The following is a 24,866-nucleotide window of genomic DNA, read 5'->3' as shown; positions in this document are numbered from 1 at the left end:
ATTCACTTTATGCTCATCACTGAGGACAAGGGGGCACTCTTTACTTCAGGAAGAAAAAAGATTTAATCCCCAAATATGGAAAGGCATCTTCACAGTAAAAGCTGTGAAAATGTGCAATAGACTCCCTCAAGAGTTGGTTCTGGCCAACTCAGTAGATTGTTTTAAAAAAGGCCTGGATTCTTTCCTAAATACACATAACTGGATACTAATATTTATAGGAAAATTCTTGGGGGATTAGGAAGGAATATTTTCCCCCGCTTGAGCAAATTGGATCATGCTTTGTTGGTTTTTTGCCTTCCTCCGAAAAGTGGGTATAGGATTGTGTATATGGATGTTTTCCATATATGTGTGTTGTATGTATTCCATATATGTGTGTGTTGTATTTATTTTTTTTCTATTGGTTGAACTGGATGGACTTTTTTTTAACAGGTTAACTATGTAACTATATATATTGGCTACTCTGTTTTATTTGATTGGTAGTGTAGTATAATAATTAGATATTTGCATGGGGCCCCATGTTATTTTTAAAACAGTGTGTACTGAGTTTTTAGTGAGTGTGGAATCAGAGGCATTGTTTTAGCAGATATTTTTGATTTTTTGATTGCTGGATCCCAGCTATACATTTTTTACTGTGTGCTTATAATTAGTTAAGTGGGGTCCAACCAGGGGCGGACTGGCCATTTGGAAACTCGGGCACTGCCCGAGGGCCCGGGGTAAATAGGGGGCCCCATGAGATGCCCCTAGTACCTTTTTCATAGGCTTTTTTGAGTTTGGGCAAGGACACAGGGGCCCCATGATCCCCTATTGCCCGGGGGCCCCATGAGTTGTCAGTCCACCCCTGGGTCCAATTTATTTTTTATGGCATATGCCCTCTCTTTCCTTCGGTATTGAATTGTATTGTAACTGTACTGCCTATCTCCATTTTATAAAGCGCTGAGCAAACTGTTGGCACTACATAAACCCTGTATAAGTATAATATTATAACTGATCATTTTTTTCCTCCAAATACTTCATAGAACATCTGGTTGGTCATAAGCATTCACAGAAATCTTGATGTACAAGTCCAAGCTATTTTTTTTTTAAACAGAAGCTTTCGTTCAATTTTGGTATAGTTAAAAAGTAATTCACAATAAAAACTAACATATTCCATTGCCAAAAGGCTTGCCGTGTGTGAAAACACTGCCTGCTTCATTCTGAATGCCAAATGTAGTAAAATATTTATAATGAGCTATTCCTATTTTCCTGTTAATCCTCATGTACCTAGAGTCTAAATTCTAGGAAAATATTCCAGTGACAAATACTGGCACATTTCCGGGATAAATGGAGCATCTGGGAACCCTAAATGTGGCAACTTCTGCTTGTTAATACATGCAAAAAACAGAAGGAAATGAAGTTTTCTGTGCGAAGTAATGAACACCCAAGTATTGTGCTGAATATTTACAATAAACTTTAAAAGAGTTTTGCTCCAAATACAGATGTCTCTTTCACTTACAGTATAAATGTACAGGAAGCTCGGATTGTGAATTAATTACCAGGCCTTGTCAGCTATTAAAATTGACCTGAACTTGAAAAGTAGAGATTTGCCATCTTATAGAAATCTAGAAATGTTAATTGTGCCCAATCAGTACCCAAAAAAGTGTATTTTGTGTCTTTAACTCCTCCTGAAAAAATAACAGTGCACTTCCTAACATATGCCTAGGCACTCCTGTCTTACCTGTATATCTGTAGTGTGATAGGCACTGCTGCCTTTGACTGTTATTCACAGATTTGCAGTGAGATTTGATGATGTCACTACTGTTCTTGCATGCCGAAGAGGAAACTTTGCAAAGGGACCTTCAGTACGTGCTTCTGCTTTATTCATTCTGTGGGTCTGTGCTTTCCTCATCCTTCCTGTTGCTTCTTGAATATTTTTCCATCAGTCATGTAGCTATCACGCCCACCAAACCTAGTAAATCCCTTGGCCCTGATGGTCTGACAACATCATATTATAAAATCTTTATAGACAGTCTCACACATTTCATTTTCATTTCTTCATACTTTTAATTCCATCATAGACGGGAAGTACCTTCTGACAGATTTACTTAGGACCCACATTATGGTGCTTACTAACAAGGGAAAGTCCTTTCACAGTGTAGAAGTTATAGACCCATTGCCCTTCTCAATGTGGACCTCAAATTGTCCTCCAAAATTCTTGCCAATAGATTACTCCTTCACTTGCCATCGATTATTCATCCTGATCATGTCAGGGTTATCCACCTTTTTCACTTTCCCAGATCGAGGGCCTCTCCACTTATGCTTTTGCCCACAGACATGAAGGAGGCCTTCTATTGTGTCAACTGGCAATTGCTGCGATTGACTCTTTCATATGTTGGCCTTAAATCTCACATGCTTTCCTGGGTGTCAGCTCTTTACTCATTCCCACTCTTCCTCACAGGCCTCACAGAAGGTCAACAAGACAAGTTCAGAATATTTCGTATCGTATGGCAATAGGCAAGGGTGCTCAATGTTTCCTTTCATTTTTGTGTCAGCACTAGAGCCGTCACTATGTGCTATTCTGGCTAACCTAAGCTAAGATTCAGGGGCTGTCCAGTAAATCAGGCCACCATAAGGCATATGCAGATGATCTTCTCTTTCTGGTCTTCAACCCAGCAGTAACCATTCCCAAATTAATGTCTCTCTTCCAACTGTATGGGGCCCTCTCCAACTACCTGATAAATGACTCCAAATCAGAACCGCACGATATCTCATTAGCTGTAGACAGGGTCACCAGGCTGAAACAATCTTTTCTTTTTTTTTCTGGGCCTCACAGTCTTAAATATTTAGGGGTTCTTCTCAACTCCAACCTGGATCAACTTTGCTAGCTGGCTCACAGATTTCCAAAAGTGGAAAACTCTGAATCTGACCTGGTTTTTGCTCTGCAATGCCTTTAAGATGACTACGCTGCCAACCACAGATCATATATTTGATTCAGACCCTTCCTATTTGGATTCCTCCCTCTTTGCGGACGTTACTTCATAAAATCATATGGGGGAATAGGCAGCCCCACATCTGCATCTCACTTCTGATTCTTCCTAAATTACAAGGAGGCACACAAGAAAAAATCAAACTGTAGATTATGATCAAACAGGAGCACTCCCCAGTTCATCTGTCCTGCATCTCCTGGCTCGCTATGTTTCAACCATACTTAAGACAAAAAGAGATCTTTACTCAGACTAAAAAGAAAAAAATATATACAGGTAAATTGAAACAAATTTATTGGGCAGACTCGATGGACCACTTGGTGTTTTTTCTGCTGTCACTCTTCTATGTTTCTTTTGCCTTTTTTCAGCACAGTTTCCACAATTCAAATCCTTTTTATGGTAATCTGCATTCCACAAACATAGGGCCCTATTTATAAAAAAATTGCAAACTTAAATTTACTCGCCATTACATTTTGTGGAACTAACTAAAATGAAAGAAAGAAAGGCAAAAGGTTACTATGAAGCTAACTAGAGTACTGGGAAAACACTGAACTCGTCTTTGAACATTTTGAACTAAAGCGCTGAAGTTAAATAAAAAAATGCAGATCTTATATTTAGGATAAGTACGATAACTATTTTATTCTCAAAATCCATGTACAGCTCTTCATAAATGTGACCTTTTTTCTGCTGTGAGGAATCTGTGGCCCTGCTTGGAGAGTTTTCTAGGTAACCTGGTATCTCCGGAAAACAGACCCCTGCTTCCCTAACTTGTTGCATATCCTGTTAGTTCTAAGTAATACAAATTGGTATGCTTTTCTCTAAACAAGAGTACAAAACCTGTGCAAAATGTACCTACACTGTAACTAAAGGCAAATAATTTTTTTCGTTTTGTATAGAGTTGAGAGGAATTAGAACACCTGTTAGTTTTTATTGTTGTAGGTGCCCCCAATAGGAAGATTTACCCTCTCTATTTGTCCTGTTTACCATTATCATGAAAAATGCAAGTAAAAGAAAATCCCAGATTTTGGGTTGACATCAGAACACTAACAAAGCAAAAATCTTCCAATGGTGACACTACTTCTGGTGACCCTGGTGACACACTAGGATTCCCTCATTTGGACGAATTTCCTCACACTTTGTGTTTTGGGCTAAGGGAAATCTTTAAAATGGGACACAAATGGCAAAAAAAAATCAAGCAAAAAAGCTGATGGGTTTTATAACCCATATACTATCCAAATGAAAAACACAACATTTTGCCTTTATTTACACTTTCGTTTCAGCAAAGGTAACTAATTGTTGACATTGCTTACATCAGAAAGAACCTCTTTATAGTCTAGTTCCCTATTGTGTTGTAATTTCGGATTATTTTTGAATTCTGCTTCCTGCCCTACCATAGTAGCAGCCACACCACTTGTCGTCAAATAGCTTGCATTGCAAGAGAACAGAAAGGCATGTCATTATTTACTGAGTGCTGATTACTGAGTGCACTAGGCTTAACTCTGGCTCTTATTGAAATGTACAGTCATATTTAGACAGCTAGCATGACTGCTGGAACATGAATGTGTAACGGAGAGTATAAAAAAGGAGGCTATCAATATAAAGTCTACTTGACTGCATATCTACTTCAGTTAGGCTTACAGTAAATAAGAAGGTTGAACTCCCCACTATGAGTACATTAAAACCATGTTAACAGGATTACATTTTCCAAACTACTACCTATATAAATATCCCTGCACATTGTAGCAATGCAAGGCCCTGCCACTACTTAAAGGGATATAGAAAGCACACAGGATTCACATTCAAGTGTTACTAAACCCAGGACCCTGCGTTCACTATATCTGGTCCCCCACAGTACACAGAACATGAAAATGCAATTATTTTAGCAAATATAAACCTTTTCTCAGCAGTATATAGCAGTCTTGTGGCTTCTATTAGTGGCCAGCAGAGCTCTGGTTAAAGTTTGTAGGAGAAGTTTTCATTCTCCTCTCACTGTCCTATGAGGCTGCATAACCCCTGACCCTCTCTCTGAACAGTGCTGATTGGCCCTGTGCTGATCACATGCACTCTCCCAAGGAAAAAAAAACTCTCTAGCAATACACACCAAACTGAGCATGTGCAGCTTGCCCCCAAGACTCTGTTCTATCAGGAGATGAGTCGGGGACAGTAGAAGAGGTGGAGGATCAGAGAAGACAAGTTTAAACATCCTTTTTACACAAAGCAGAGGATTAACTCCTTAAACTGTTACTAAACCCAGGACCCTGCATTCACTATATCTGGTCTCCCACAGTATACAGAACATGAAAATGCAATTATTTTAGTAAATATAAACTTCTAAATACCTTTTTCCATCACCACTGGTTAAAGTTTGTAGGATCAGAGAAGACAGGATCAAACAGCCTTTTACACAATGCAGATGATTAACCCCTTATGTTCCACAGTGAGTATAACAAGCATGCTTTACAGCATATACAGACTGATTTTACTGTTGTGGGTTTAGTAACACTTTAAAACAGAAGATGTAGTTCCAAAATTTTTGTTTCTGAATGGAGAAGCCTGGCTTGTCAGTGTTTTCAGGGTTTTGTAATCCTGGGTTAGTACTTAGAGCTTGAATGTTTCAAAGTGTCTTGGGTGGGACGGAGCCTTCAATCCTGTGTCAGGGTCTTGCTAGAGACCTACAACAAAAAATCGTGAATAGAGAATTCACAAAGAAAGCTGTTACATAAAGGACAATACGATTCTCCGAAATTAATCAAAATATGCTTTTATTAGAAAAATTGCACATGGAAGACAATTGAGTAAAGACTGCAAAAAAACATCACCTCAATAAAGGACAATACACATAGCAACCTTAAAACAAAAAAAAAAAAAGAGAGACATCATAACTAAGCCATGAATAATGTTATGCTGCAGGGGCAATGACTCACAGGTCTTTTGCACAGACAGCAAAAACACATCACATTCTCTATTCACGTTTTTTTGTTGCAGGCTTTTTTGGTTATTGGGCAAACTTTGTATTTCAAGCGATACCAACTACTCTTTAAGCCTCTATTCTCATGGTTATTTATCTTGTTAGAAACCTGCAGGTTATGTGAATGCACAGATGTGCAGATTTATGAAAATCCAAGCATGATTATAGCTCAAGGCTTCTATTTGGAGACAGAGCCCTGTCAGGAGGGAGCTCTGTGCTCCAGCCAGCAGGGGCATGTGTTCCTGTTGAGAGACTGCATCCTAAATTTGGGTGATTCCTTGCCTTTGGAACTGAGAAAATCAGGACAGCTGCGCAATACTGGTGAGACTGAGAAAGCTGAGGTGGCTAGCAAATCTAGGGGGAGTTAGTAGGTCTCTGGAAGAGTGAGAGAGCCCTGGGTGCTAGGAAAACCCTATTATACTAGGAGGGGACCCTCTAGCAAGGTGCTATAAGTAGGGCTGAGTGAGGCTGACAAGTCTGTGGTGTGGGAGTGTGAGATGGGGAAACAGCTCTCATTGTTTGAACACTGTGTAGAAGTAAATTAATGTTTTGACTGACATTCGGCGGTTTAGCCACAAGATGTCACTGCTTTTCTAACACAGGCTCAGACTGCATAGATATTTGTATATTCATGAAGAGGTGGAGTTTTCACAGAGAGTTGGAGTTGAGGAAACAGGAGGAGGAGAGAGGAGCCATGTTCTGGAGAATGCTGAATGAAGGGGCTGTGTGAGCTGCAGCTGGGTGAAGCTGATGAGATTTCTGCCAGGATGCTGATGAGAGCAGAGGAACAACGCAGCATACACTGCAATATCGCATGCCTGTTGGAGAGACATTTGTTCTGTTCAGAGTCACCAGCGAATGCAAAGCAGACCCGGGTCGGTAAGATCGTGCACGCACCTCATTTCAGTGTTGGCGCCTATAGACTGCGACCAGGCTTATAGTTAGTTAGTTAGGGTCTCTGTTTGTGTCAGGCCACAAGTGTTGTTACTGATTATTGGAAGGACTCCACAACTTAAAGTGACATTTCACATTGGAGAGCTGATAAAACCCTACAAACTCAAGCCAGACTGGCGTTTTGCTCAGAAGGAATACTCAGGCACGTGCTACAGTTATGAGAGGGGGAATACTGTAGATTTGTGTAAGATTGTAAGCTGTTGTGCTGCACCGCAGGCTAGCCCATACCGTACACCCATACACTGATTCCTGCTCTTTTAGGGTAATAACAGGCAAGGTGTGGCAGCTTAGTTGTGCCCGCCAGTAGGTAAATTACTTCACTTTCTACCTTCATCCATCAGAAGGCACCGTGCTGTGCAGCACAAGGGTCTCAGCCTTTGGGCTGTGTGCATGTAAATTTATTGTATGTTTCCAGCATTTGTGGTTGGGTTTATTTGCCATATCTAAGTAAAATTCTGTTGTGGCAAAAGCTGGTGTTGGGGTTGCTTTCCTCGTTCGTGACTTCACTGTATCCAGGGGAGCCCACCCCGATACATGGCTTACAGACCAGAGGTACTGCTTATAAGAGAGCCAGATGACCTATTATTTTATTTGTTGACCGTTTCGTTTTTGGAAAACTCCTACATGGGAATTGTTGTGTTTGAAATTTTCCTTTTCTTTTCCTTAATAAAAATGGACTTCGGTGCCCTAAAATACAAATTGAACTGGCACAACACATTGAACAATGCATCTATGAAATGAGCGTAATCATCCCATATCACAACATACTGTATTTATTGCTTATATATTCTTGTGGGATTATCTCTACAGCACATGGTTCAATTTAACAATGTTATTACCTTTAGTATAAAAATACAAAATGTCCAAAGCACAACCAAAATGAAAGAGGGGATAGAGTATGTGGAATATAAACTGGAACTGATTATTATAAATAATCAGGAAAAAATAAGGAAATAATATTGGGATACATGTGTGTAGAACAAAACCAAATACACTAAGAAGAATAGCAAAAATCTGAAAAAAATATTTTTGAAAGTTGGAAGCATCGTAAATCAGCTTTAAGAATATGTTGCAATAAGGTCAATATGTCCTGCTAATTATATGAAGTATAAAATACTAGACATAATCAGCTCAATAGAAAAATGGAAAAGATAAAATATGCTCCATAAACAATTCCATCTTATGGGCAAAAAGGTAAAGAGCTATCTATCTATCTATCTATCTATCTATCTATCTATCTATCTATCTATCTACATATATGGAAATCTATCTTTTCCATCCTAGGTAAGCTGTCTAAAGCCTAGTACATGCAATCAGAAAATCATACGAAAAATACCGCTTTCAAATTGATCGTACAATAATCTGATTGTTAGAACACAACTTTCGTCCTAAATTATTTGAAGGGACAAGCACAAACATTTTTCTCATACGATACGATTTTGTTTAATCAGTACAGTTTTCGTCCAAAAATACAATACAAATACAATGCAATACATTACTTCACCTCCAAATTTTCTTTCGAGACATTTCTTTCATACGAGATTTTTCGTAACTTTAGTAACCTCTTCACTTTTGACATGAAACTAGCATGCAAAAAAAAAAACGATGATCATTTGTCGAATATTCTCATCGTGCGTACGGGGTTTTAGAGCGACTTAGTAATAAAATCCTTCCCAGGCTTTCAATCAATAAAGCAGCACAGAGCTATGATAATAATTCACATTGCCCTATAGCAATTAAAGTGTTTGAAAAGGCTCAAGGTTTTTTACCTTCATGCATTCTATGCATGAAGGTAAAACACCATCTGTGTGCAGCAGTGCCCCCAGTCCCCTCAATACTTACCTGAGCCCCATCGAGATCCAGCGATGTGCACGACAGCCTTGGCTGTCTCTGGTCCCTGTCTCCTCAATGGCGGGATGGCTCCCGCTGCTGTCAATCACAGCCAGTCAGCCAATGAGGAGCGAGAGGTGGCGGGGCCAAGCCACTGCTCTGTGTGTGAATGGACACATGGAGCAGCGGGTGCCCTCATAGCAAGCTGCTTGCTGTGGGGGCACCCAACAGAAGGGAAGAGCAAGGAGAGCCTGCGGGAGCCCCAAGAAGAAGAGGATTCCGGATGCTCTGTGCAAAACCACTACACAGAGCAGGTAAGTATAGACATGTTTGTTATTTTATAAAAAAAAAAAAAGAACATTTAGCATCGCTTTAAATCTTACCCCCTAGCTAAAACCAGTAAACTATATTTTGTTTGGTTGCTATAAATTTGGAGCTTTTGCATATCTCTCTTTCCATTAGTACAGTTTATGCAGTCTTAGTATCTGGTCTGACAGTGAATTGACCATATGAAAACTTAGATAACTAAGGTTGTATAGCTTAATAAAATACACATGGAACTGTTATGGCATAACACAAAGCAAAACAGTAGAATCCTCCATAAATAAGCACTTTAGCTTAGAGATGCAATAAATCTATATTGAATACCAATAAATAACAAGCAATGAAAAGTTCAGACAGGAGCTTTTTTTTAACTTAGGATGTGGATGAATTCAGAGAATATTTTGCTTCTGATAAAGGAAACAAGCCTGATACTGAAATGGCCCAAAATGTTCTAGTAATATATTAAACAAATGTTTTTCTACATTTAATTGATTAATGAAGGGAGTGAGAAACAAGACATATATAGCATATTTGCATATTTATTTGTACTAGAAAGTGCTCTTAGGTTTGTTTCTCCTATAATTTAAAGTGGAATTTTAGTTCAGATTTTATTTTTGCATTTTGGATAGTCCAGAGCACCTAGGGGAAGCATCACTAGACAGAACATGCAATCTCCATGCAGATAGGTTCCCTAGTGATAACTGAGCAGGAAGACCAGCACTACAAGGCTACTAGTGCTGGAGGCCTACACCAGGTTATCCATACCAGTTTGTAATGTTATTTTGGTTTTATTTGTTGTATAAAACTAAAGCTGCTACAATTACAAATCTGTTTATTGAGTTTGAAGTGACACTGTATCTGAGGAAGGTATTGATCTTGACTGTTCCAGACTTGTGATGTAAGTGCAGTTAATAGCAGCTGCTTGGGACAGAGGTACATGTCAAACTCTGGGGAGCGATGGAGGAAAGAAAACATATAGGAGACCAAGCAGGGGCAGACTGACAACTCATGGGGCCCCGGGCAGTAGGGGATCATGGGGCCCCTGTGTCCTTGCCCACACTCAAAGCACACCCAAAAAAGGCTATAAAAAGGTACCAGGGGCATTTCATAGGGCCCCCTGCTGACCCCGGGGCCTCGGGCAGTGCCCGAGTGCTTGAATGGTCAGTGCGCCCCTGGGACCAAGAGGCTTTAAAGGAGGACCAACCACAGTGTAACCAAACAAAAATAGCTTTATTGAGATCAAAAATGATAAAATTGGTCAATACGACATACAATCCTCCAATCACCATTAAAACAAGGCCTGGTAACATTATCACATTGAATCACAAGAGCCCGGGCCCAGCGCACCCACTCAATCACACTGCTGTTCATGTACTATATCAAAATTCATGATGTTACATAGTAAGTCATCAGTCCAAGGAGCGGGTGGAAGGGGAATTGTGAATTAACACTTAGAGGACTGTTACTATGATCCTCCTGTCTGCTACCTCACTCAGTGAGTAATAGTAGCACCTTCCTAGGGCTCACGGCCTTACCAGGGTAAGCTGCCAGGTAATAGTCGTAAAGGTACTGAGATAAAACAGATAACCATGTGTGGGTCTAAACCATATAATATCCTTCTATTGTACAAATCATCAATTGCATTAGATAGTCCTTCTAAAGAACATGGCAAGGTATGGGAGCAGATGTCACAGCCTGTAGGGAATTAGATTAGTCCACAAATTATTATATATATATATTTTTTTTTAAAAAGAGAAACTGCATCAAGGGTAGAGCTTTAAAGTACACCGCCACTTGCTTTCTTGTTTTAAAGGGACGTTTTTGCCCAATTTTATTTAAAAGAAAGTTCCATAAATCGAACACATAGATTTCTCTCACAGGGGTTTTCAGCATTTGTCTTTTCCAAACTTTTAGCCCCCTGGCTTATACATACAATTCTGCTGCTTCTGGCCTTCCACTTCAGGCCACATCTGTCTCCTGCAGACTCTTTTCTAAATGGCTCTTTCAGGTGAACAGCCTCTTGCTGCTATGGCTCCCACCTCTCCTAGGTGGAGCCCTCCTGACTTCTGGGCAATGACCTCCTGGCTGCTGTGTTGGAGCCCAAAACCATGGTTATGCCTCTACAAAAAGGCCTGCACACACCTGTGCAATTAGTGTGCTGGGGGTTCTGAAAACATGGACCCAGGATTGGAGATTTCATCCCTCCCAAATCACTTCGAAATCTCCAGGCCCCAGGTCCCAAAACAGACCTTATGAACCAATTAGGAAACTGAGAAACCAGTTTCCTTTGCATTAAGCAAACCACCTGGAGCCCCTCAACCTGTTTAGTTGAGAATTCTGGGTTATAACCTTGATTTAGACTCTGGCAGGATACCGCACTGCCACAATACACTATATTGTCAAAAGTATTGGGATGCCAGCCTTTATACACACATGAACTTTAATGGCATCCCAGTCTTAGTCCGTACAGTACAATATTGAGTTTGCCCATCCTTTGCAGCTATAACAGTTTCAACTCTTCTGGGAAGGCTGTCCACAAGGTTTAGGAGTGTGTCTATGGGAATGTTTGACCATTCTTCCAGAAGTGCATTTGTGAAGTCAGGCACTGATGTCGTACGAGAAGGCCTGGCTTGCAGTCTCTGCTCTAATTCATCCCAAAGGTGTTCTATCGGATTGAGGTCAGGATTCTGTGCAGGCCAATCAAGTTCCTCTCCCCCTAACTCGCTCATCCATGTTTTTATGGACCTTGCTTTGTGCACTTGTGGGCAGTCATGTTGGAACAGGAAGGGACCATCCCCAAACTGTTTCCACAAAGTTGGAAGCATGAAATTGTCCAAAATGTCTTGGTATGCTGACGCCTTAGGGTTCCCTTCACTGGAACTAAGGGGCCAAGCCCAGCTTCTGAAACGCAACCCCACACCATAATCCCCCCTCCACCAAACTTTACACTGGGCACAAGGTCAGTCAGGTAAGTATCATTCTTCTGGTAACTGCCAAACCTAGACACGTCCATTGGATTGCCAGACAGAGAAGTGTGATTGGTCACTGCAGAGAACACATCTCCACTGCTCTAGAGTCCAGTGGTGGCGTGCCTTACGCCACTGTATCCGATGCTTTGCATTGCACTTGATGATGTAAGGCTTAGATGCAGTTGCTTGGCCATGGAAACCCATTTCATGAAGATCTCTACGCACTGTTGTTGTGCTAATATGAATGTCACACGAAGTCTGGAGGTCTTTAGTTATTGACTCTGAAGACAGTTGGTGACTTCTGCGTACTTTGCACTTCAGCATGTGCTGACCCCGCTCTGTCATTTTACGTGGCCTACCACTTTGTGGCTGAGTTGCTGTTGTTCCCAGTAGCTTCCACTTTGTTATAATACCACTAACAGTTGACCATGGAATATTTAGTAGCAAGGAAAACTCACGGATGGACTTATTGCACAGGTGGCAACCTATCACCACACTTGAATTCAGAGCTCCTGAGAGTGACCCATTCTTTCACAAATGTTTGTAGAAGCAGTCTGCATGCCTAGGTGCTTGATTGTATACATCTATGGCCATGGAGGTGATTGGAACACCTGAATCCAATGATTTGGAGGAGTGTCCCAATACTTTTGTTAATATAGTTTGTATATATATATATATATATATATATATATATATATCTGCATTCTCTTCTACATCTTCTCTTTGTTACTATATTATTCTTTCTCCTGATGATTGTTTGCTTTATTGTTTGCATACATTAGGCCTAGAGAAGGGTGATTTCTGTAACCCAGAAAATGTGTTGGCTATCAGCTTAAAATAAAACAGGTTTTTTTCTATGCATAATATAATCATTTTTTGGGTGTCCATTGAGAGACACAGGACTTCTTTAACCTTTGAGTAATCTACTGGAGGATTGGAGACTGGCAAACAAAAAAAAACTGTAGGCCAAAGCAAGATAACCTTTCCTACTGCCAGAATGCCTGGTAGCAAACCAGTACAGAGAGCATTATTATTACTAGAGATGAGCGAATCGAACATGGCGAAGTGGAATTCGTTTAGAAGATTAGGAAAAATTCGATCGCGCCGGATCCGAAAATTAGCAGACTTCGGATGCGCGAATCGAAATATTCCAAAAATGGCGGCGACATGTGTGGCGACGGAGCGGGGATCTCTGGGATGGCGCGCGGACAAGGCGCGCTGACCCATAATGCATTTATTCATGACATGTGATCGCATTAGCCAATCAGCAGCCAGCCAGCCAGCACTGTGTAATGGTCGAGCTATAAATTGCGGCCATCTTAGAATTCTCCATTAGCCTCCGGTCATTCAAGAGAGACAGACCTCTCTGTATTAGGGACAGAGTTAGGGCCAAAGAGACTTTAGGGCCACAGAATTGTTACTTAGGGACACAGAATTGTTACTCAGGGACACAGAATTGTTACTCAGGGACACAGAACTGTTACTCAGGGACACAGAATTGTTACTCAGGGACAGACACAGAATTGTTACTGAGGGACACAGAATTGTTACTGAGGGACACAGAATTGTTACTGAGGGACACAGAATTGTTACTCAGGGACAGACACAGAATTGTTACTGAGGGACACAGAATTGTTACTGAGGGACACAGAATTGTTACTGAGGGACACAGAATTGTTACTCAGGGACAGACACAGAATTGTTACTGAGGGACACAGAATTGTTACTGAGGGACACAGAATTGTTACTCAGGGACACAGAATTGTTACTCAGGGACACAGAACTGTTACTCAGGGACACAGAATTGTTACTCAAGGGACACAGAACTGTTACTCAGGGACACAAAATTGTTACTCAGGGACAGACACAGAATTGTTACTGAGGGACACAGAATTGTTACTGAGGGACACAGAATTGTTACTCAGGGACAGACACAGAATTGTTACTGAGGGACACAGAATTGTTACTGAGGGACACAGAATTGTTACTCAGGGACAGACACAGAATTGTTACTGAGGGACACAGAATTGTTACTCAGGGACACAGAATTGTTACTCAGGGACACAGAACTGTTACTCAGGGACACAGAACTGTTACTCAGGGACACAGAATTGTTACTCAGGGACAGACACAGAATTGTTACTGAGGAACACAGAATTGTTACTGAGGGACACAGAATTGTTACTGAGGGACACAGAATTGTTACTCAGGGACAGACACAGAATTGTTACTGAGGGACACAGAATTGTTACTGAGGGACACAGAATTGTTACTCAGGGACACAGAATTGTTACTCAGGGACACAGAACTGTTACTCAGGGACACAGAATTGTTACTCAGGGACAGACACAGAATTGTTACTGAGGGACACAGAATTGTTACTGAGGGACACAGAATTGTTACTGAGGGACACAGAATTGTTACTCAGGGACAGACACAGAATTGTTACTGAGGGACACAGAATTGTTACTGAGGGACACAGAATTGTTACTGAGGGACACAGAATTGTTACTCAGGGACAGACACAGAATTGTTACTGAGGGACACAGAATTGTTACTGAGGGACACAGAATTGTTACTCAGGGACACAGAATTGTTACTCAGGGACACAGAATTGTTACTCAGGGACACAGAACTGTTACTCAGGGACACAGAATTGTTACTCAGGGACACAGAACTGTTACTCAGGGACACAGAATTGTTACTCAGGGACAGAGACAGAATTGTTACTGAGGGACACAGAATTGTTACTCAGGGACACAGAATTGTTACTCAGGGACACAGAACTGTTACTCAGGGACACAGAACTGTTACTCAGGGACACAGAATTGTTACTCAGGGACAGACACAGAATTGTTACTGAGGGACACAGAATTGTTACTGAGGGACACAGAATTGTTACTGAGGGACACAGAATTGTTACGCAGGGACACAGAATTGTTACTCAGGGACACAGAATTGTTACTCAGGGACACAGAACTGTTACTCAGGGACACAGAATTGTTACTCAGGGACACAGAACTGTTACTCAGGGACACAGAATTGTTACTCAGGGACAGACACAGAATTGTTACTGAGGGACACAGAATTGTTACTGAGGGACACAGAATTGTTACTCAGGGACAGACACAGAATTGTTACTGAGGGACACAGAATTGTTACTGAGGGACACAGAATTGTTACTGAGGGACACAGAATTGTTACTCAGGGACACAGAATTGTTACTCAGGGACACAGAACTGTTACTCAGGACACAGAACTGTTACTCAGGGACACAGAATTGTTACTCAGGGACACAGAACTGTTACTCAGGGACACAGAATTGTTACTCAGGGACAGACACAGAATTGTTACTGAGGGACACAGAATTGTTACTGAGGGACACAGAATTGTTACTGAGGGACACAGAATTGTTACTCAGGGACAGACACAGAATTGTTACTGAGGGACACAGAATTGTTACTGAGGGACACAGAATTGTTACTCAGGGACAGACACAGAATTGTTACTCAGGGACACAGAATCGTTACTCAGGGACACAGAATCGTTGAATTAAAGAGTATGTCAGACAACACGCAGAGGAGTGGCAGAGGAGGCAATGTTTCAGGAGCGAGCAGACGTGGCAGCAGAGGAAGGGGTCGAGGCAGCACTAGTCGCAGCCAGAGGCCAGTGCTCCCGGTGTCATCCAGCGGTCGTGTCTCCACCGACAACCCTGCCGTCATCGATTGGTTGGCTCGGTCGTCTTCCTCTTCCCAGGTCACCTCTGACACCTACAGCCAATGGTCGGTGGGTACGTCAGACACAACCGTTAGTTGGCATGGCCCGGGAGCAAGCCCACTGAAATCACGTGTCCTCTACCTGCCCCTGTCCTTTGGTGTTCCCTCACCAAGCGAAGTATCGCATGCTGTGGGCTCAGCCCCACTGTACAGTGAGGAAGAGCTAACAGAGGGCGGTCAGGAACGGGGGGAGACATCCGCCTCTTCAGCAGCCAGGCGAAGAAGTACTGGCGAGGAGAGTGGCTCGGTAGCCGGTCTAGAGACAGGTCTGTCTCCTGACCCACACGCAGCCGAGGGGGCTAGTAGTGAGGCGGAGACCCTAATTGATGATGATGAGGCTGATCGCACTTGGCAGCCTCGTCGTCATCAGGCTATTGCTTCCGCATCATCAGGAGAAGAGGGTGCCAGCTTGGCAGCGAGCAAAACAGTCGGTGGGTTGCCCAGGAGGCAGCAGGGTCGCAGCAGTGTCAGTGGAGGCAAACGGCCACGAAGTAGAGCACCAGCTCCACTGCAGCCTACCACCACGGCCAGTAGTGGTGCCGGTGTGCACGGAGGAAGTAGCAGTCAGCCAGTGAGGAGTAGCGGGGGCAAAGTTTCCTACTCGGCGGTGTGGTAATTTTTCGTCAAGCCGCCCGAGGAAGTAAACGTAGCCGTATGTCGACTATGTGGCCAGAAAGTCAAGCGTGGCCAGGGGGCCCATGTCTCCATCGCCACACTCTTCCATGTGCCACTTTCAGGTCTCCTCACACTGCTGGTGGGTTCCATTTTGTCATAGGGTGCTGGCAGATTACGGGCCTCCCATTGCTGCTGCCAGGCCCGTAATCTGTCATGGGCCCCTGTACCGCCTCCTCATGCTGCTGCCAGGCCCGTAATCTGTCATGGGTCCCTGTACGGCCTCCCATTGCTGCTGTCTCCATCGCCACACTCTGCCATGTGCCACTTTCAGGTCTCCTCACACTGCTGGTGGGTTCCATTTTGTCATAGGGTGCTGGCAGATTACGGGCCTCCCATTGCTGCTGCCAGGCCCGTAATCTGCCATGGGCCCCTGTACCGCCTCCTCATGCTGCTGCCAGGTCCAGAGTGTGTCATGGGTCCCTGTACGGCCTCCCATTGCTGCTGTCTCCATCGCCACACTCTGCCATGTGCCACTTTCAGGTCTCCTCACACTGCTGGTGGGTTCCATTTTGTCATAGGGTGCTGGCAGATTACGGGCCTCCCATTGCTGCTGCCAGGCCCGTAATCTGCCATGGGCCCCTGTACCGCCTCCTCATGCTGCTGCCAGGTCCAGAGTGTGTCATGGGTCCCTGTACGGCCTCCCATTGCTGCTGTCTCCATCGCCACACTCTGCCATGTGCCACTTTCAGGTCTCCTCACACTGCTGGTGGGTTCCATTTTGTCATAGGGTGCTGGCAGATTACGGGCCTCCCATTGCTGCTGCCAGGCCCGTAATCTGCCATGGGCCCCCGTACCGCCTCCTCATGCTGCTGCCAGGTCCAGAGTGTCTCATGGGTCCCTGTACGGCCTCCCATTGCTGCTGTCTCCATCGCCACACTGTGCCATGTGCCACTTTCAGGTCTCCTCACACTGCTGGTGGGTTCCATTTTGTCATAGGGTGCTGGCAGATTACGGGCCTCCCATTGCTGCTGCCAGGCCCGTAATCTGCCATGGGCCCCCGTACCGCCTCCTCATGCTGCTGCCAGGTCCAGAGTGTGTCATGGGTCCCTGTACGGCCTCCCATTGCTGCTGTCTCCATCGCCACACTCTGCCATGTGCCACTTTCAGGTCTCCTCACACTGCTGGTGGGTTCCATTTTGTCATAGGGTGCTGGCAGATTACGGGCCTCCCATTGCTGCTGCCAGGCCCGTAATCTGCCATGGGCCCCCGTACCGCCTCCTCATGCTGCTGCCAGGTCCAGAGTGTCTCATGGGTCCCTGTACGGCCTCCCATTGCTGCTGTCTCCATCGCCACACTCTGCCATGTGCCACTTTAAGGTCTCCTCACACTGCTGGTGGGTTCCATTTTGTCATAGGGTGCTGGCAGATTACGGGCCTCCCATTGCTGCTGCCAGGCCTGTAATCTGCCATGGGCCCCCGTACCGCCTCCTCATGCTGCTGCCAGGTCCAGAGTGTCTCATGGGTCCCTGTACGGCCTCCCATTGCTGCTGTCTCCATCGCCACACTCTGCCATGTGCCACTTTCAGGTCTCCTCACACTGCTGGTGGGTTCCATTTTGTCATAGGGTGCTGGCAGATTATGGGCCTCCCATTGCTGCTGCCAGGCCCGTAATCTGTCATGGGCCCCTGTACCGCCCCCTCATGCTGCTGCCAGGCCCGTAATCTGTCATGGGTCCCTGTACGGCCTCCCATTGCTGCTGTCTCCATCGCCACACTCTGCCATGTGCCACTTTCAGGTCTCCTCACACTGCTGGTGGGTTCCATTTTGTCATAGGGTGCTGGCAGATTACGGGCCTCCCATTGCTGCTGCCAGGCCCGTAATCTGCCATGGGCCCCCGTACCGCCTCCTCATGCTGCTGCCAGGTCCAGAGTGTCTCATGGGTCCCTGTACGGCCTCCCATTGCTGCTGTCTCCATCGCCACACTCTGCCATGTGCCACTTTAAGGTCTCCTCACACTGCTGGTGGGTTCCATTTTGTCATAGGGTGCTGGCAGATTACGGGCCTCCCATTGCTGCTGCCAGGCCCGTAATCTGCCATGGGCCCCCGTACCGCCTCCTCATGCTGCTGCCAGGTCCAGAGTGTCTCATGGGTCCCTGTACGGCCTCCCATTGCTGCTGTCTCCATCGCCACACTGTGCCATGTGCCACTTTCAGGTCTCCTCACACTGCTGGTGGGTTCCATTTTGTCATAGGGTGCTGGCAGATTACGGGCCTCCCATTGCTGCTGCCAGGCCCGTAATCTGCCATGGGCCCCCGTACCGCCTCCTCATGCTGCTGCCAGGTCCAGAGTGTGTCATGGGTCCCTGTACGGCCTCCCATTGCTGCTGTCTCCATCGCCACACTCTGCCATGTGCCACTTTCAGGTCTCCTCACACTGCTGGTGGGTTCCATTTTGTCATAGGGTGCTGGCAGATTACGGGCCTCCCATTGCTGCTGCCAGGCCCGTAATCTGCCATGGGCCCCCGTACCGCCTCCTCATGCTGCTGCCAGGTCCAGAGTGTCTCATGGGTCCCTGTACGGCCTCCCATTGCTGCTGTCTCCATCGCCACACTCTGCCATGTGCCACTTTAAGGTCTCCTCACACTGCTGGTGGGTTCCATTTTGTCATAGGGTGCTGGCAGATTACGGGCCTCCCATTGCTGCTGCCAGGCCTGTAATCTGCCATGGGCCCCCGTACCGCCTCCTCATGCTGCTGCCAGGTCCAGAGTGTCTCATGGGTCCCTGTACGGCCTCCCATTGCTGCTGTCTCCATCGCCACACTCTGCCATGTGCCACTTTCAGGTCTCCTCACACTGCTGGTGGGTTCCATTTTGTCATAGGGTGCTGGCAGATTATGGGCCTCCCATTGCTGCTGCCAGGCCCGTAATCTGTCATGGGCCCCTGTACCGCCCCCTCATGCTGCTGCCAGGCCCGTAATCTGTCATGGGTCCCTGTACGGCCTCCCATTGCTGCTGTCTCCATCGCCACACTCTGCCATGTGCCACTTTCAGGTCTCCTCACACTGCTGGTGGGTTCCATTTTGTCATAGGGTGCTGGCAGATTACGGGCCTCCCATTGCTGCTGCCAGGCCCGTAATCTGCCATGGGCCCCCGTACCGCCTCCTCATGCTGCTGCCAGGTCCAGAGTGTCTCATGGCTCCCTGTACGGCCTCCCATTGCTGCTGTCTCCATCGCCACACTCTGCCATGTGCCACTTTAAGGTCTCCTCACACTGCTGGTGGGTTCCATTTTGTCATAGGGTGCTGGCAGATTACGGGCCTCCCATTGCTGCTGCCAGGCCTGTAATCTGCCATGGGCCCCCGTACCGCCTCCTCATGCTGCTGCCAGGTCCAGAGTGTCTCATGGGTCCCTGTACGGCCTCCCATTGCTGCTGTCTCCATCGCCACACTCTGCCATGTGCCACTTTCAGGTCTCCTCACACTGCTGGTGGGTTCCATTTTGTCATAGGGTGCTGGCAGATTATGGGCCTCCCATTGCTGCTGCCAGGCCCGTAATCTGTCATGGGCCCCTGTACCGCCCCCTCATGCTGCTGCCAGGCCCGTAATCTGTCATGGGTCCCTGTACGGCCTCCCATTGCTGCTGTCTCCATCGCCACACTCTGCCATGTGCCACTTTCAGGTCTCCTCACACTGCTGGTGGGTTCCATTTTGTCATAGGGTGCTGGCAGATTACGGGCCTCCCATTGCTGCTGCCAGGCCCGTAATCTGCCATGGGCCCCCGTACCGCCTCCTCATGCTGCTGCCAGGTCCAGAGTGTCTCATGGGTCCCTGTACGGCCTCCCATTGCTGCTGTCTCCATCGCCACACTCTGCCATGTGCCACTTTAAGGTCTCCTCACACTGCTGGTGGGTTCCATTTTGTCATAGGGTGCTGGCAGATTACGGGCCTCCCATTGCTGCTGCCAGGCCCGTAATCTGCCATGGGCCCCCGTACCGCCTCCTCATGCTGCTGCCAGGTCCAGAGTGTCTCATGGGTCCCTGTACGGCCTCCCATTGCTGCTGTCTCCATCGCCACACTGTGCCATGTGCCACTTTCAGGTCTCCTCACACTGCTGGTGGGTTCCATTTTGTCATAGGGTGCTGGCAGATTACGGGCCTCCCATTGCTGCTGCCAGGCCCGTAATCTGCCATGGGCCCCCGTACCGCCTCCTCATGCTGCTGCCAGGTCCAGAGTGTGTCATGGGTCCCTGTACGGCCTCCCATTGCTGCTGTCTCCATCGCCACACTCTGCCATGTGCCACTTTCAGGTCTCCTCACACTGCTGGTGGGTTCCATTTTGTCATAGGGTGCTGGCAGATTACGGGCCTCCCATTGCTGCTGCCAGGCCCGTAATCTGCCATGGGCCCCCGTACCGCCTCCTCATGCTGCTGCCAGGTCCAGAGTGTCTCATGGGTCCCTGTACGGCCTCCCATTGCTGCTGTCTCCATCGCCACACTCTGCCATGTGCCACTTTAAGGTCTCCTCACACTGCTGGTGGGTTCCATTTTGTCATAGGGTGCTGGCAGATTACGGGCCTCCCATTGCTGCTGCCAGGCCTGTAATCTGCCATGGGCCCCCGTACCGCCTCCTCATGCTGCTGCCAGGTCCAGAGTGTCTCATGGGTCCCTGTACGGCCTCCCATTGCTGCTGTCTCCATCGCCACACTCTGCCATGTGCCACTTTCAGGTCTCCTCACACTGCTGGTGGGTTCCATTTTGTCATAGGGTGCTGGCAGATTATGGGCCTCCCATTGCTGCTGCCAGGCCCGTAATCTGTCATGGGCCCCTGTACCGCCCCCTCATGCTGCTGCCAGGCCCGTAATCTGTCATGGGTCCCTGTACGGCCTCCCATTGCTGCTGTCTCCATCGCCACACTCTGCCATGTGCCACTTTCAGGTCTCCTCACACTGCTGGTGGGTTCCATTTTGTCATAGGGTGCTGGCAGATTACGGGCCTCCCATTGCTGCTGCCAGGCCCGTAATCTGCCATGGGCCCCCGTACCGCCTCCTCATGCTGCTGCCAGGTCCAGAGTGTCTCATGGGTCCCTGTACGGCCTCCCATTGCTGCTGTCTCCATCGCCACACTCTGCCATGTGCCACTTTAAGGTCTCCTCACACTGCTGGTGGGTTCCATTTTGTCATAGGGTGCTGGCAGATTACGGGCCTCCCATTGCTGCTGCCAGGCCTGTAATCTGCCATGGGCCCCCGTACCGCCTCCTCATGCTGCTGCCAGGTCCAGAGTGTCTCATGGGTCCCTGTACGGCCTCCCATTGCTGCTGTCTCCATCGCCACACTCTGCCATGTGCCACTTTCAGGTCTCCTCACACTGCTGGTGGGTTCCATTTTGTCATAGGGTGCTGGCAGATTATGGGCCTCCCATTGCTGCTGCCAGGCCCGTAATCTGTCATGGGCCCCTGTACCGCCCCCTCATGCTGCTGCCAGGCCCGTAATCTGTCATGGGTCCCTGTACGGCCTCCCATTGCTGCTGTCTCCATCGCCACACTCTGCCATGTGCCACTTTCAGGTCTCCTCACACTGCTGGTGGGTTCCATTTTGTCATAGGGTGCTGGCAGATTACGGGCCTCCCATTGCTGCTGCCAGGCCCGTAATCTGCCATGGGCCCCTGTACCGCCTCCTCATGCTGCTGCCAGGCCCGTAATCTGTCATGGGTCCCTGTACGGCCTCCCATTGCTGCTGTCTCCATCGCCACACTGTGCCATGTGCCACTTTCAGGTCTCCTCACACTGCTGGTGGGTTCCATTTTGTCATAGGGTGCTGGCAGATTACGGGCCTCCCATTGCTGCTGCCAGGCCCGTAATCTGCCATGGGCCCCTGTACCGCCTCCTCATGCTGCTGCCAGGCCCGTAATCTGTCATGGGTCCCTGTACGGCCTCCCATTGCTGCTGTCTCCATCGCCACACTCTGCCATGTGCCACTTTCAGGTCTCCTCACACTGCTGGTGGGTTCCATTTTGTCATAGGGTGCTGGCAGATTACGGGCCTCCCATTGCTGCTGCCAGGCCCGTAATCTGCCATGGGCCCCTGTACCGCCTCCTCATGCTGCTGCCAGGCCCGTAATCTGTCATGGGTCCCTGTACGGCCTCCCATTGCTGCTGTCTCCATCGCCACACTCTGCCATGTGCCACTTTCAGGTCTCCTCACACTGCTGGTGGGTTCCATTTTGTCATAGGGTGCTGGCAGATTACGGGCCTCCCATTGCTGCTGCCAGGCCCGTAATCTGCCATGGGCCCCTGTACCGCCTCCTCATGCTGCTGCCAGGCCCGTAATCTGTCATGGGTCCCTGTACGGCCTCCCATTGCTGCTGTCTCCATCGCCACACTCTGCCATGTGCCACTTTCAGGACTCCTCACACTGCTGGTGGGTTCCATTTTGTCATAGGGTGCTGGCAGATTACGGGCCTCCCATTGCTGCTGCCAGGCCCGTAATCTGTCATGGGCCCCTGTACCGCCTCCTCATGCTGCTGCCAGGCCCGTAATCTGTCATGGGTCCCTGTACGGCCTCCCATTGCTGCTGTCTCCATCGCCACACTGTGCCATGTGCCACTTTCAGGTCTCCTCACACTGCTGGTGGGTTCCATTTTGTCATAGGGTGCTGGCAGATTACGGGCCTCCCATTGCTGCTGCCAGGCCCGTAATCTGCCATGGGCCCCCGTACCGCCTCCTCATGCTGCTGCCAGGCCCGTAATCTGTCATGGGTCCCTGTACGGCCTCCCATTACTGCTGTCTCCATCGCCACACTCTGCCATGTGCCACTTTCAGGACTCCTCACACTGCTGGTGGGTTCCATTTTGTCATAGGGTGCTGGCAGATTACGGGCCTCCCATTGCTGCTGCCAGGCCTGTAATCTGTCATGGGCCCCTGTACCGCCTCCTCATGCTGCTGCAAGGTCCAGAGTGTGTCATGGGTCCCTGTACGGCCTCTCATTGCTGCTGTCTCCATCGCCACACTGTGCCATGTGCCACTTTCAGGTCTCCTCACACTGCTGGTGGGTTCCATTTTGTCATAGGGTGCTGGCAGATTACGGGCCTCCCATTGCTGCTGCCAGGCCCGTAATCTGCCATGGGCCCCTGTACCGCCTCCTCATGCTGCTGCCAGGCCCGTAATCTGTCATGGGTCCCTGTACGGCCTCCCATTGCTGCTGTCTCCATCGCCACACTCTGCCATGTGCCACTTTCAGGTCTCCTCACACTGCTGGTGGGTTCCATTTTGTCATAGGGTGCTGGCAGATTACGGGCCTCCCATTGCTGCTGCCATGCCCGTAATCTGCCATAGGCCCCCGTATCGCCTCCTCATGCTGCTGCCAGGCCCGTAATCTGCCATGGGCCCCCGTACCGCCTCCTCATGCTGCTGCCAGGTGCAGAGTGTCTCATGGGTCCCTGTACGGCAACCCATTGCTGCTGTCTCCATCGCCACACTCTGCCATGTGCCACTTTCAGGTCTCCTCACACTGCTGGTGGGTTCCATTTTGTCATAGGGTGCTGGCAGATTACGGGCCTCCCATTGCTACTGCCAGGCCCGTAATCTGCCATGGGCCCCCGTACCGCCTCCTCATGCTGCTGCCAGGTCCAGAGTGTCTCATGGGTCCCTGTACGGCCTCCCATTGCTGCTGTCTCCATCGCCACACTCTGCCATGTGCCACTTTCAGGTCTCCTCACACTGCTGGTGGGTTCCATTTTGTCATAGGGTGCTGTATGGCCTCCCATTGCTGCTGCCTCCACCGCCACACTGTGGCTCCACACTCTTGTTTTGGCCCCATGACTGCCCAAATGAGTGAAGTGTGCGGTGATTCTAAGATCGACGGCACTCATCTGCATGTCATACTGACTGACAGTATTATTTCTCTTCCCCAGCAGACTCCAAGGGCATTTAAATTAAAGGTACAGTGTTCTGCACTAATATAAAGGCTCTCTGAAGCCTAGAAACACCCTTTTTATAAGTTAAATTCGCAGCGAATATATTCGACTCAAATCGAATTTATTCCGCGAATTCGCCGAATCAGCCGAATCGAATTTTTGAATACTTCGCTCATCTCTAATTATTATTATTATTATTATACAGTATTTATATAGCGCCAAAAAGACAGTACATGAGACAATACAGTAACAATACAATACACGAGGGGTTCGAGGGCCCTGCTCCTTGGAGCTTACAATCTTCGAGGGAGGAGATAGTGGTACAGTGGTACAGGAGGAAATGGCTGTGGGGGATGGAGTGGTAGGAGGAGTGGAGGAGGTCGGCAGTTAGGTGAGGGCAGGGTAGGCTTCCCTGAAGAGATGGGTTTTCAGGGTGCACCTAAAGGTGAGGAGGGTAGGTGACAGTCTGATAGATTGGGGTAGTGAGTTCCAGAGGATGGGGGAAGACCTGGAGAAGTCCTGGAGTTGGGCATGGGAGGAGGAGACCAGGGAGCTACAGAGTAGGA

General features: G+C 47.6%; 1 long non-coding RNA gene across 2 annotated transcripts in view; it reads right to left on the bottom strand.

Moving 5' to 3' along the window:
• Positions 1-3,237: 3,237 nt before the first annotated feature.
• Positions 3,238-24,866, bottom strand: part of LOC149451228 (uncharacterized) — a 45,785-nt gene continuing 24,156 nt past the window's right edge. Inside the window, exons 2-4 of one of the 2 annotated variants that reach the window (XR_016315127.1) lie at positions 8,387-8,465; positions 5,300-5,632; positions 3,238-3,387 (exon numbers count right to left, since the gene is read on the bottom strand). This is a non-coding gene — a long non-coding RNA (uncharacterized LOC149451228). Of the gene's footprint in view, positions 5,633-8,386; positions 8,466-24,866 lie in introns of both variants that reach the window. The other variant, XR_016315126.1, reaches the window with a different exon arrangement.

The sequence above is a fragment of the Staurois parvus genome, unplaced genomic scaffold, assembly GCF_062004578.1.
Source record: "Staurois parvus isolate SC_StPar_1 unplaced genomic scaffold, SC_StPar_1.0 ptg000544l, whole genome shotgun sequence".
NCBI lineage: Eukaryota > Metazoa > Chordata > Amphibia > Anura > Ranidae > Staurois > Staurois parvus.
This window is presented reverse-complemented; position numbering and strand designations above follow the sequence as displayed.